The sequence below is a fragment of the Ctenopharyngodon idella genome, chromosome 12 (genome assembly GCF_019924925.1).
Source record: "Ctenopharyngodon idella isolate HZGC_01 chromosome 12, HZGC01, whole genome shotgun sequence".
NCBI lineage: Eukaryota > Metazoa > Chordata > Actinopteri > Cypriniformes > Xenocyprididae > Ctenopharyngodon > Ctenopharyngodon idella.
Window position 1 is genome coordinate 26,132,268 of NC_067231.1, and position 14,636 is coordinate 26,146,903.

At 36.8% G+C, this 14,636-nt stretch overlaps 1 protein-coding gene across 4 annotated transcripts in view; it reads right to left on the reverse strand.

Annotated features, from left to right (window-relative positions):
• LOC127523913 (cadherin-18) overlaps positions 1-11,929 on the reverse strand; it is a 223,918-nt gene extending 211,989 nt beyond the window's left edge. For 2 of the 4 annotated variants that reach the window (XM_051915086.1, XM_051915084.1), the window contains exon 1: positions 11,724-11,928. The gene's annotated coding sequence lies outside the window, so the exon portion shown is untranslated. Of the gene's footprint in view, positions 1-11,723 lie in introns of all 4 variants that reach the window. The other 2 variants (XM_051915087.1, XM_051915088.1) reach the window with 2 other exon arrangements.
• Between the last annotated feature and the right edge of the window lie 2,707 nt (positions 11,930-14,636).

The window sequence follows — 14,636 nt, forward strand, 5'->3', positions numbered from 1 at the left end:
ATCTTTCCCTCGATTGCAACCAGTCGTCCTGTCCCTGCAGCTGAAAAACACCCCCACAGCATGATGCTGCCACCACCATGCTTCACTGTTGGGACTGGTGATGAGCAGTGCCTGGTTTTCTCCACACATACCGCTTAGAATTAAGGCCAAAAAGTTCTATCTTGGTCTCATCAGACCAGAGAATCTTATTTCTCACCATCTTGGAGTCCTCCATTCGGGCTTTCATGTGTCTTGCACTGAGGAGAGGCTTCCGTCGGGCCACTCTGCCATAAAGCCCCGACTGGTGGAGAGCTGCAGTGATGGTTGACTTTCTACAACTTTCTCCCATCTCCTGACTGCATCTCTGGAGCTCAGCCACAGTGATCTTTGGGTTCTTCTTTACCTCTCTCACCAAGGCTCTTCTCCCCCGACAGCTCAGTTTGGCCGGACGGCCAGCTCTAGGAAGGGTTCTGGTCGTCCCAAACGTCTTCCATTTAAGGATTATGGAGGCCACTGTGCTCTAACCTTAAGTGCAGCAGAAATTTTTTTGTAACCTTGGCCAGATCTGTGCCTTGCCACAATTCTGTTTCTGAGCTCTTCAGGCAGTTTCTTTGACCTCATGATTCTCATTTGCTCTGACATGCACTGTGAGCTGTAAGGTCTTATATAGACAGGTGTGTGGCTTTCCTAATCAAGTCCAATCAGTATAATCAAACACAGCTGGACTCAAATGAAGGTGTAGAACCATCTCAAGGATGATCAGAAGAAATGGACAGCACCTGAGTTAAATATATGAGTGTCACAGCAAAGGGTCTGAATACTTAGGACCATGTGATATTTCAGTTTTTCTTTTTTAATAAATCTGCAAAAATGTCAACAATTCTCTGTCAATATGGGGTGCTGTGTGTACATTAATGAGGAAAAAAAATGAACTTAAATGATTTTAGCAAATGGCTGCAATATAACAAAGAGTAAAAAATTTAAGGGGGTCTGAATACTTTCCGTACCCACTGTATAATCAAAGATGGACAGCTCTCACCCTCAAGACATTTTTTCTTCTGTGAAACATCAATGAACCCTACTGATTTTCAAAATATATTCTTTTGCGTTTCACAGATGAAAGTAAGTCGTATGGGTTTCGAACGAGATAAGGGTGAATAAATGATGACAGAATTTTCATTTTTTGGGTGAACTATTCCTTTAATGTTCCACTTCCAGACTCACTGTTGCAGGTAAATTTGTGTTCAAGAATTGTTTGCAACAGGTTGAGTTTATACATTCAGTGCACTTCTGCCATTTGGATAAAACACATCAAATAAAATGCGACAAATCAAATTTCTGACATGCCACTTACAAATGTGCTCTTGTTGTCTGTCACTTTGCACTCTATGAAGTGTCAAATCACTAGAGATTGCTCCTAGAAGCTAAATGAGAAGAAAAACGTGTTTTTTCGGGCTCAAACACAATACTACAAAATGAAAAGTTTCTTGGCAAACAGATATTTCCTAAACAGCATAGAACCATGTAGCAGGAAAATACAGAATTTGCTGAAAACATTCAAAATGGGCTCAAAATTGACCTTATTTTCTGTTTAAATGCAGGCCGTTTCATGCTCTATGCTAATGCATGTTGAAAAATTTGTGCAAACTGCTGGTGTCAATTGCAGTGATTGGGTCAGGTCACGTATCTGCTTTCGCTCAAGCTAAACGAGTTTATTTGGCTCAGAAAGCATCAGTGTGAAATCTTGCCTAGAGTTTTGCATGTTAATGAGTTATTGTGAATCTAAAAGATGGCCCAGATTACTTCTCACTGAATATGTGTCATGCAAAAACCATTTCAGGGGCAACTATCTATGCAAACAATGAAGCACCCATGGGATTTGACTCATACCAAATGGCTAGCTATGTTTTCCAGCATCGAGTTGCTTCCATGTTGCATTACCATTGCAAAAATCCCACCCACGTTTCCTCAGCTCCCCATGGCTAGGTCACTTTGAGTCTTTGAGGAAGCCGTCCTCCATAAAGGATACGTTAGTTGAGGAGATAAATGTGGTAAGATGCTCTAGGCCATAAGAGCACATTCCTTCACCTGCTAATCATGACCATTAATCACTCTGCCTGGCTCTCTCTTTCCCATAGGCCACAGGCACACAGGTCAGGGCCAACGTCTGCAGCTTGCTGTAGGCACGCAGGTTAATGTGGATGCTGCTCTGCAAGGCAGTGTAAGGTTTAACATGGTTTCATAGTGCTCTCTCATCAGAAACTGCTGGAGTTAAATGACACTATTCACTGAAAAAGAAAAAATGAAGTGTATTTTGTTTTATTGCACTTTTTTTCATTTGCAACTTGTTTATACTTAAAATAAGTGAAAGAAAAATCTAGATAAAAAAAGCACAGAAAGACAATATGCACTTAATACAAGTGTATACTGTTTTAATATCTTAGAGTTTTGAATTGCAATGTCTTTGAACAATGCATATCTTTTTTCAAGGATCAAATATTTAAGATAATGAAAATTAGATGACAATACTTGTTAAGGATAGAACGATAGATAGAACAATAGATAGAATGATAGAACAATAGAACGATAGATAGATAGATAGATAGATATAGATATAGATATAAAGAACAATATAAAGAATGATAGATATAACGATAAATAACAATAGATATAACGACAGATAGAATGAGATAGATAGATAGATATAAAGAACAATATAAAGAATGATAGATATAACGTTAGATAACAATAGATAGAACAATAGATAGATAGATAGATAGACGTAAATGTTTAACAAAAAAGTCACATTTTCAAATTAGTGTAATGATGATCATAAATTAGACACACTGGATTGCATCACAATCATTTACAATGAATTCACAAAAAAATAAAATTTTTGTTTACGGGTTAATTGAGTTAAATCAATCAGTTAAAGTTCCAGAAAAACATAAATAAAACACGGTACATGGTTCTCTCAGTTGATAATAGTATGTCTGCAGAACAAATGCTTGTGTTGCACAGTATTATTTTTTCCTCCACAATTTATTTGCCTGAATGCTTTTTTGTTGACAGTCGAACACCTGTAAAGTTAATGATGGGGTTACCATTTTGTGTCTTACACATCATCTTCGGACAGCCAAGTATCAAGTTGAAATATTGCACATAAAGTGGACTGTAGCATAAGTTCTGGGCTTCCAAGTTGGGATATGTCAATCCAAGAATCATTGCAGAAGCAAATTGGTATTTTTCATAATTATTATGTTTTGATTTTGAATGTATTTCATATGCATTTTGGGGTACTGTTAATGAAAAATAGCAAAACCTGCCAAAAATAATAGACATTGGGGTGTTCAACCAGGTCTGTGTGACAAAACTACATTTCCCATCATTCTCTGTGGCAAGGATGATAAAATATATAGACAATGTTTCCTTTTCTCTTCAGTATGGTGCGTAAATGAAAAAGCAAGAAGAAGAAGAAGAAGAAGAAGAAGAAATAGAAATGAAATTGACCATTGTGTCAAATCAACACAGCAAATATGACTTCCAAGCTTGTAAATAAAAACCTCTCAGGAGGACATGGAGACAGAATATTTGCATACATATGAATTAAAAAAAAAAAAAAACTGGAATTTAAAGCACCACTTTGATTTCAGTGAAATCACATTTAACAGGTAAAGAACTGTCATCAGCTGGCCTGTAGTAACAGCCTGTAGCCTTGTCACACACTTGCATTGAGAAACATCTGTTAACTCACTTCCCTACTCCATGATTAACTACATAACGACTCTTAAAATAACCATCCAAGAAGTATGAGTTCTGTCGCAGTTTGAACACACAGGCTGTAACAGACAGTGCTCTTTCAGTGCTCCATCAATGTTCTAGTGATAGGAAAAACTGCAGTGCGATCTTCAGTGCCTTGAGCTATTTGTGTTTACAGCCACTGACAGACCTGCATAAACAATTCCCATCTGTTTCTGTTGTTACTGACAGTGATGGAGAGACATTTTTCACAGCCAATACTGAAACAAACACAAAATTCACTCTTCAGACATGTCTCACAGACCTCTGTTTGTACCCATTCACATTGAGACATTTTAATCAAGCAAAAAAAAAACACAGCGTCATACATCACAAGCACAGACAATCCTCTTCACATTAACATTGGGAGGAGCACCTACAGAGAGGCGTCACACATACAGTACAGCCATTCACAGTCATTAGAAGTCATTCATTTTCCAATTCCTGGCTGAAAAAAGCATCAAGCACCAAAATAGTTCTTTAGCTCCACCCACTACCATGAAGCACTGCGAATGACATAATTGAGTCAATCTCTCTATGGCTTCAAAATACTTAAATGTTTGTATACAGTTTATGCATATTTTGCAATAAACTTAAAATATATTGTTTTTTATATAGTATATATCAACATTTGTAAATGAGTAGTTTTATATTTCTCCATCGTTTTTAATTCTATTATGCTGTTTGCAATGTTTCTTGGGATTGTAGTTCTTTCCCTCAGTACAGTCATTAAGTACACAGTCTTGTACTTTCGTCTTTTTGTCCGATTTTCAAAAACTGTTTTGCTTCAAATCAAAGTTTGTAGTGTTGTGATTCACCTCATACATAGCTGATTGACTACAACTCTTTTTTAAAGGGATAGTTCACCCAAAAATTAAAATTCTGTCATCATTTACTCACCCTCAAGTAGTTCCAAACCTGTATGAATTTATTTGCTCTGCTGAACGCAAAGGAAGATATTTGGAAGAATGTCAGTAACCAAACAGATCTCGCCCCCCATTTACTACCATAGTAGGAAAAATAAATACTGTGGTAGTAAATGGGGGGCGAGATCTGTTTGGTTACTGTTGCACTCCATAGCCATTGTTTAAAAATAAATACAAAACAAATAATGGTTAAAAATGCAATCTAGTTAAAAAAAACTAATAATCTTGTTTCCCCCAGTTTTTCAAACATTTTAATACACAAAAAATATGCAGAGACATCTGTAAATATTGAGTGATGAAGCATTGAATCAAAGAATCAATTCTTTGTAGTTGTCAGTTTGAACTAATACACAGAAAAGAATTACGAATGCTTTTTTTTGCCTCTGAAACACTTATAAAATATCTTCACAACACTCTCATGCTCACAAGTCTCGACTCTCATGCCAAATTATTAGTCAATACTACTGACATACAAAAAGAATGCCAAATATAGTGAATATTCAGCATCTTGCCCAGCCCTAGAGTGGGTGTGTGTATCTAAGAGAAGAATCATCACGCATTCTGCACGCATCCTTTTGCTGCGAGGCATCACAACTCCGATAACAGAACAAAATATCAAAATCACAGAGAGCATCACTCATTATATCTCATGAATGCACAATTGTACAAAATGATTCTATGATATCTCGCTGCAACGATCAAGATACTGTTTAATTGGAACAGACAGCTGCTCATATCTTTGGCCCTGGAGTTCTCAAGCCTCCCATGAAAACATAAAATATAAATCATAGATTTCAAGCACAGCATAATCCAAACTGTACCAGTATGTGTATCATTCATTTGCTTTAAATGCATTAAAATACAGTAGTCAACATTTGAAGTGGATCAAAACCTTTCATCAAAGTTCTTCTTTTTATGACAACTTAGTACTTAGGACAACTTTAATTGAACTTTTTTGATCCACTTCAAATGTTGACTACTGTATAATGATACAAATGATACAACACTGCTGTAACTTTAATCACAAATTTAAAAACTTTAAAAGTTCTTCACACCTAATTTAATGTGACTGAAATTAAACAATTCAACAAACACCCTAATTAAACGATAACGTGTTTATTTATGCTTGGTTAGATTTAACCAGGTACACTGCAGAGAAAATGAGTCATGGGACTTTTGTGAAAAACTGCCATCTAATGCCACTAAACTACCAATATTACTGCCAACCAAGACCTATGTAACCTATGTAACCTTTTTTGTTCAAAATTAACAAAATTTAAATAATGATTCAATACACCATCAATCTTTCTTCCAAAATGTGTTTTTGTCTTACCCTGATTCACTATGATAAGCCCGTTATAAGCGTTTCTATTTTAGACCGAGCAGGATGCTTTTCAAAGGAAATTCCATACATACGTCATCTGTGTGTCTTGTCATATATCCGTAAATAGTGAAAAGTTGCTCCAGCTACTAGGGGTGTGAATCGTCACTGGTCTCACGATTCGATTCGATTACGATTAACATGTTAATGATTAGTTTCGATTCGATTCGATTCCACGATGCATCAGGATGCTTTGCATCCTCAATTTTCAATATTAGTGCACATGGCTACATTTTCATCAATGAATACAAGCAGTCAGATATATGAACTTCATTTTTATTTTATCTACTCCAAGAAAGTACACTTCCTGAATGTAGCAATCATCAAACAAAACTTAAGTCTGAACACAGCATAGGACAGAAGCATTTAGAACTAATAAACTAGTAAATACTAAAAGTGCATGAAACTGTCAAGTGGTGTACTTAAGTTACAATAACGCTCACACACACTCACGCACGCACACGCTCTTTCTCACACACACACGCTCGCGCACACACACGGAAGCACGCACACGCTGTCTCACACACACGTTCGCACGCTGTAAATCTTAAAACAGAAGCGTGTATTTGAAAATTATGTCAGAGAAATGTCAGTTGGCTATAATCGATTATGTTCTATTACTGCATCAATGCAGAATTGTCCAAGTACGCATCATGATGCATCGTGGAAACTAGAGCTGCACGATTCTGGATAAAATGAGAATCACGATTTTTTGGTTTCAAATAGAGATTACGATTCTCCCACGATTCTGAATATACAACCAAACAAAATAACATGTAATTTACTAGAGGTTCTGACAAAAAACAAATTGCTAGACTTTAATTGCTGGAAAATGTTTAATGAATTAAACAATGGTTTTGAATGAATTCAATGACTCATTAATAAATACTTGTTTCATTACTGGATGAATCAGTGTTTTTGAACAAATCTTTTGAATGAATGATTCAATGACAAATACATTTTTTAACAGTCAGTTGTCACCACCTAGTGGAATAAGATGTAATTGATACAACCATTACTTGATGTGCTAAGTTTGTTTCAAAAGGTAGTTTGTTCTATTTTTATCACTATCGTAGACATCGGTGTTTATATGTGAATGTGAATGGTGTGGGAGTGGCATAAGTTAGTTGTCACAACGAGTGAGAAAGATGGAGAGCGCTAAATCTTCAACGCTGAAAACACTAAACAGAAGAGAGTCTGCTAGCAAAAAGAGAACATGACAGAACTCGTAATAAAACCAGAATCAACATTGGCTTGGCTTTTTGGAGATGGCAAGAACTGAGGAATTTAAAATGTTGTAAAAGCGACACAGAGATGAGAGATCTCTCTCTCTTTTTTTTTTTTTTTTTAGTTATGAGGAAGAACCACAGAAGAGTCTCTTAATATACAGGATGTTAACAAAAAACCTCACATATTTAATTTAAATTATAATAAAAACACAACGATCACTACGCAGCAATCTTCTTGACGTTTTGACCAAAAACACGACTTCCTAATCATTTTAGCGCAGGCGCCACCTATAGGCTGCTTCTGAAAACACAATGAGCTTCTCTGTAGCAAATACAGAAACTAATTTATGAAATAGGGAAAAAGTCTAGTAGTGATTAAAATTTTTGCATGTTCATAAAACAAATCATGAAAACCAACAATTTGCCAATTGTGAGTATAAAAGCCAAGTTGCCCATTTCATAACCGGACAAGCATTGCCTCTCATTATCTGCCCCCGCAATAAAAGTCATTGCAGATGATGCACTAGTAATTTGGTTATTTTGTGTGGTTCCGAGTCAGTTCTCATAAACATTAGCCTTCAGTGAAGCGGTTGTGTAATGGTCCAGTTCGAGATATCAACACAGCCATGAGTAGAATGGTCAGACGTGGGTAATCATAGATGAGCTGATCATTCACAAACAGACTTGCATCAAAACTGATTCTATTTACATTACTAATTAATTAATTTGTGTATGTTATTTCAAATGTTTGTCTTTGTAACGTTTTATCAAATTGTAATATCATGCTCTGTCTCTGAAATGTCTTTTTTCCCAGCCTCTTGTTTTTTCAACCAATAAAATTAAGTCTCATCCTACATTTTTCTTCATTGGATATCCAGTTTGACCCAGAAACGCACCAGATTATGAAAATAAAATGGGTTGCTAATGGTGTTTTGTGACTTTAAACTTTGCGTTTGAGATGTGCCTTTAGTTAGCATAGCTTTCTCTTTCTGTTTTCATGGGTTGAAATTGTAGCAGCTGCATAATCACAGCCTGCATGCTAGAGGCATTTTAATCAACAAGAGTGATTCATGAGCCTATAGCTGACAAATACAATAGTGTGGGTCAGCATGTCACACACACACAGGCCATTACAGGCCTAATCATTAACATCATTTATGCCTACTCTTAACTTAAGGCGTTTTAAAAGCAAGTTGAAACAGAAAGCACTTGAAACATAGTCAGACAGAAAAGCAATCTTTTCTTCCTCTTTCTGTTTTCCTAGAGACAGCTCACATTCTTGACAGATGCTTCTGTCTCTGTTTTTCTCTCAGACAATACCACAGCCTTTTCCCTTTCTTTTGAAGGCTTTTCGGCTCCAAAAGTGCAGCAGATGACTTCAATATTAGAGCAGAAAAGTGAAGAATGAATCCAGCATGTTACACACCATCTGACTCATGTGTTGTTCTCGGTGTTGGAGAAGCAATACTTTGAAACTGTAGCTTGCCAGGATAAGCTACTCGTGATTTAAAGTCAACTACAGTCAAGTTATTTCTTTGACAAAGAAGTTAGCTACACTAAAAGTTACTAAAAAGTACATTATCTGCATGTTTTTTCTGCATGATATAAAAACATCTAAATTTTAGTGACAGCATTACATTTGACTTAATTTTATCATAATATAAATATCTAATATATGACAAATGGTGCCCTTTGGCTCAAATAGTCAACAACAGTACCAATCTACAACCAAAATCTCATCTCAAAGCATTATATTGTGAAAAGTGCGAATTAACCAATTCACTAAAATGAATCAAACTTCCAGACATGGCTTGATTGACTGCTGACACAAGTGCACTTGCAGTGTCGCCAACTATTTTCAATGGAAAGTAGTTAAAGCCGGCTCAAAAAGTCGTTAAATGTCACTAGATGAGGCAATGCGCCAACTGTCGGCACTTTTCATCTGTTTTCTCTCCTAATCCGTGCTCTCATACTGTATTTTGATTTTTGATACAATATATAGCAGAATGTCCAATAAAGCTGTTCTCATTTACATATTTTCTGTCAGACAATGGAAACTGTATGCTATAGTGACTGACTTTATGTTAACCAGCAGCCCAAAAAGTCGCTTAAGGGGTCTGAAAAGTTTCTAATCTAGCGACAAGTCACAAAATTGGCAACACTGTGTAATGTTCTGCATCTGCAATAAACTGCGATTTAATGTTCGACGCACCACACTAGTACCCGTTTTTTTAAAAAATAGCTTATTACTGAAAAGATGCATTACTTTGAAAACATGAGCTAAAGTCATGCTACTGAAAATATGTTAAGACTGACTTTTCGCCAGTAACTCACCAACATTGATTGTTCTGCACAGCAATGAGGTAAAATAGGGATATCTGTGCAGTCCTGGTCTGTTTATGGTCATGTTATGTGCGCTGTTAAGCCAGTGCATTAAATGCTGTGTCAGGTTCCTTATCAGCTCTGGGTTGCCAGCTGAAAGAGTGTTGCATTCAATGCAAAGCTTCACACATTTGTACAGGCAGCTGCTGATATGTGTTTGTTTGTTTGTGCATATGTGTGTTGCAGCTTGGAAGCTGACCTGTAAATGGAGTGTTTTACTACCAAGCTGCTGAAATAACTTACTGAATGCATTGAATTCAACTCGTTAATAATGTACCATTGCTGATTTATTTTATGGTCATTTTGGACATGTACACATACCATGCATCGTCTTTGTATTGCTGGTTGGTAAATGAATAATCAAATTATCAAAAAAATACTATAAAAAAGCTCCCAAAATATTTTTATCTACAGTATACGAAGAGGGTGCTTTATCCATAATGAACTCTTTGGTTAACTGATATACAGTATCAATAATACAGTATCAGCCAATATTTGTTCATTTTCAGCTTATCAGCAAAGCTTAGATGATTAGAGGTTTTGCCTCCTTGTGTACATTTTATGTTTTTAAAGGGATAGTTCACCCAAAAATTAAAATTTTGTTGTCATTTACTCTTCCTCAAGTTTCTTCAAAATATCGTTTTTTGTGTTCAGCAGAAGAAATAAATCAATATAGGTTTGGAACAACTTCAGTAAGTTAGTAAGTGATGACAGAATTTTCATTCTCTTTAAATATTGAAATATTGAATATTAAAGTTCATGAATTTTGAGTAAATATCATGTAAATAAACATTCAGCATTCATCTGTGGATGCCTTATTTGCTAAAATTAAGATAAATGCTGTGACATTGGTAACTGAAAACCCCATATCCACCTTACTTTGCTAAGTGAAAGTAAGTTATTTTCTGTGAATGTGCGATTCTTTTCATTCATTAATTAGTAATAAATAAGAAAATAAATAGTCAAATATTATTGCACAAATCCATTAACATATTTACTGACATATCGCTTGAGACTTACTGATATAATTATTATAATTAAACTTTATTTGGAGTACTTTACTGCACAGTGCACATTTCTTAAGCCTAAAATGTGTTTTAATATCACTATTAGTAAGGATAGTATGATCTCTGTATAATATTAGTCTTTAAATAATTGAAGTGTACCTAAAGTATACTTGCAATAGTTCCATTTTAGCACAATAAAATATCCTTCAGTACATCTTTAGTTGGACTTCAGTGCATTAAGTACAAAATTAGTTGTTCCAATATACTAGACATTAAGTATACCAATTTAGTATACTAAAAGTACAATTGCAGGGTAGTTATATTAAGTACCTAAATATGTAAATGTATTTATAGTATACTTAGCATAAAATATATTTATTTCAAATACATTTTAGTATATTTATTTTTCACTAGAGTATATATATATATATATATATATATATTCATACATACATACACACACTCACACACACAAACTCAACACATGACAGCAACACACCCATTTGCCATACCAATGCATTATTTCATGCTTGTGTGTTGGTCTCAAAAAAAAAGTCCATCAGCAAATGTGTTACATCCACAAGTAACTGCATTATTGAGCTGTTCCCATCAACGCACACACACGTTAGCTGAACAAGGCGCAACAGCCCATGAATATAGTATGAGTGCCTTCACTGGCGTTTGAGGATGAATAAACAGAGTCATATGGCAACAAGCAGCCACACACACACATAAACTAGAGAGGAGCGATATAACTTTCCCAGAGAGCGGCTCTAATTGCACAATGCATCACATGTGAGACAACATCGAGCACCACCCATCCCTTACCATCAAATTACCCACACAATCTCTTTTTCACTTTCAATCACTCCACCACTCCTAATCTCATTCCCTCTCATGCCTTTCTATCTGTATTTTCCACTAACTCCAGACATCCATAATCCACATCCCAATCTATCAATATTCATTTCTCTTCTGAAATAGAAAACTTTGCAAAGAAAGCAAGGGATTTCTCTCTTACCTGTTTGCTTTCATAGATCCCCCTCTTCAATACGGCGCAATCTTTTACCCGATGCATCGACAGTTGCACAAGACACAGGCAGTGTGTGAGAGGATGGAGATGCGCACACACAGAGAGAGAGAGAGAGAGAGAAAGAGACGGATCTGAATTATGGATGGAGAGTGAGGGTTCCCTCATGCCGGATATGGTGGAGTGTGAATCATCTCAGGCATGAATCAAACATAGTCCAGGAGAGAAAGAGAGATAGAGGGAGGGGTAGCAGATGAACAGATGACTGAAAAGCAAAGGAATGGTGGTGAGAGGGCAGACGAGAGAGTCGTCTGAGGTAGATTACTCACCCTCACTCTCTCTCTCTCTCTCTCAGTCCAGACATCGTCACTCTTCATCTTCAGTTGTTTAATCAGGCTGACAGAGGGTAATAGTTGTGGATTGAACTGGTCAGTCAATAACAAAAAAGCAAAAGCAAAACAACACAATAGACAATCAGCGGCTTATTCATTGCGTAAATATCCTCATTAGACAGACTGCAACAGTTTGAAAGTGTTTGGATAGGTCCGGCTGTCATTATACCCAAACTCTACGCCAGAACGCAGACTCTAATAGCTACACAAGAAAAAAAATGTGTCAAACTGCAAATTGCAAGGCACACATTATGGCCAGTTTTCTCTTTCAGGTCAAGAGAATCTTGCCGAGGAAGTTAGTTAAAATTTACATGTTTTGTTAGATAGCTGTATACACTAACACATCTGGTTTAAAGGGGTGGTTGATTATGATTTCACTTTTTTACCTTTAGTTAGTGTGTAATGTTGCTGTTAGAGCATAAACAACATCTACAAAGTTACGATGCTCAAAGTTCAATGCAAAGGGAAATATTTTCTTTTAAAGAATTCGCTGTTTAAGGACTACAACAAACGGCTGGTAAGGACTACAACAAGTTTCTTCCCAGGTTGGTGACATCACAAACCCCAAAATTTACATAAACCCTGCCCCCGAGAACACACAACAAAGGGGGTGAGGCCATTTTGGGCTGCTTTAGAGAAGAGGAAGAGTTGTTGTAGTAGAGTGTTGTTACCATGCCGTCATTTTACGCCGGACTGCTTCACAAACGAGGGTCAATTCAATGCTGGATTTGCACAAAAGATTAACATGACAGCACATGCTAGTCGATGAGTTAAATCAACTCCACAGCAACTACATAAATTTATCCACTAACCATTCAGAAACGTCCAGTTGCATTCTAAAAGTTGTAACTTCTTTCTGAGTCTCTCCATCAGTGTCCGACTCCGGTTTGAACAATGTAAGGCTGAACACCGTTACTGACAATCCTCATTTTGGCTGCTTGAGATTCTCCAGCTTTGTTGTTGTTGAGCAACCGAAGCACGAGCTGTTAAAGCTCCGCCCTCTTCTGTATAGGGAGCCGGGAGCAGCACTTCATTTGCATTTAAAGGGACAGGCACAAAAATGGCGTATTTTTGCTCACACCCAAATAGGGGCAAATTTGACAAGCTATAATAAATGATCTGTGGGGTATATTGAGCTAAAACTTCACAGACACATTCTGGAGACACCAGAGACTTATATTACATCTTGTAAAAGGGGCATTATAGGTCCCCTTTAATGGCCCACCCCAACTCCACTTTTTATTTTTTGAATGTATATTATGTATTAAATATTATTCTCTGATTGTCTAGATAATAGATTGAATTGAATGAGCTGTGTTTAAAGGAGACCTATTATGCAAAATTCACTTTTGCATGGTGTTTGGATATAAATGTGTGTTGGCAGTGTGTGTACACAAGCACCCTATAATGATAAAAATCCAACCACTCCTTTTTCTTTAATTCCCATAAATCATAAGCAGTGTCTCAGAACAAGCCGTTTCCAGATCCCTGGCAGTGTGACGTCACATTAGCCACAGGCCCCGCCCACGAATGTTGACAGACACTGCCGTTTTAACATAGAACCGCCCTGGGGTGCGTTTCCCGACTCGCTGCTGAACTACCATAGTACGATGTATCGTTGAACAAATCAACTAGCTAGTCACGACTGTTTCCCGAAACCGTATTATCGCAAACCTGTCGTTCAACCAAGTTGGTGAATGACGTCACCCAGGTGGTGGAGTAATAACTTCTTTAAATGAATCCGTTTGAGATCGAATTAATGCTAGATTTTTTGCTATAAATTACGGACATGGCATTAGAGGACTAATTCTCATTTTTCCTCAGTTATTTTGCTTTATTTCCAGATTAAATCAAATGCTTGTTCTGACGTACTAGAGCACGTATGCACATGCGCACTCCCCAAAAACAGTGCTTTAAATCTCTTGACAAACTAAAATATATAAATGACATTTGTATATATTCGAAATAAAAGATATACATTGTACTTAATGTCAGCTTGCTTATTTTGCTCAAGATAACAATTTATTATGTCCACGTCATAAAAAAAAGAAACTATGCTTCTAACTACAGCTCGAGAGCTGTCATTCCAACCACACAAGTTTGCAATGCAGTTTGCGAATGTTCGTTTGAACTATGGTTTCGGGAAACACCAAATTGTTGAACTATGGAAGTAACGACGGAACTTGTGATGTTAGTTGGCTAACGATGCATTTGGGAAATGCACCCCTGAGCGAGTTCACAGCCAGTTATACAGTCCGCCACTGTTGCACTGACGAGAACGTCTCCCAAGCGTTTTAGGTGTTCTGTAGCTCGATGGATTAATCCACACAGCTCTCTCCATTTACTCCCGAAATCTGAGCCGCTGAAGACGAGGTGGATTAATTTTGTTTTCGAAGAAAATGCTCCCTCAACTCTACTGAAATTCGTTTATGTCTGCGCATTCATTTCACACCGGACTTCTTTGTGAACGAATGTCAATACAAAGGGACAATACAAAACAGAGGTTGTGCTA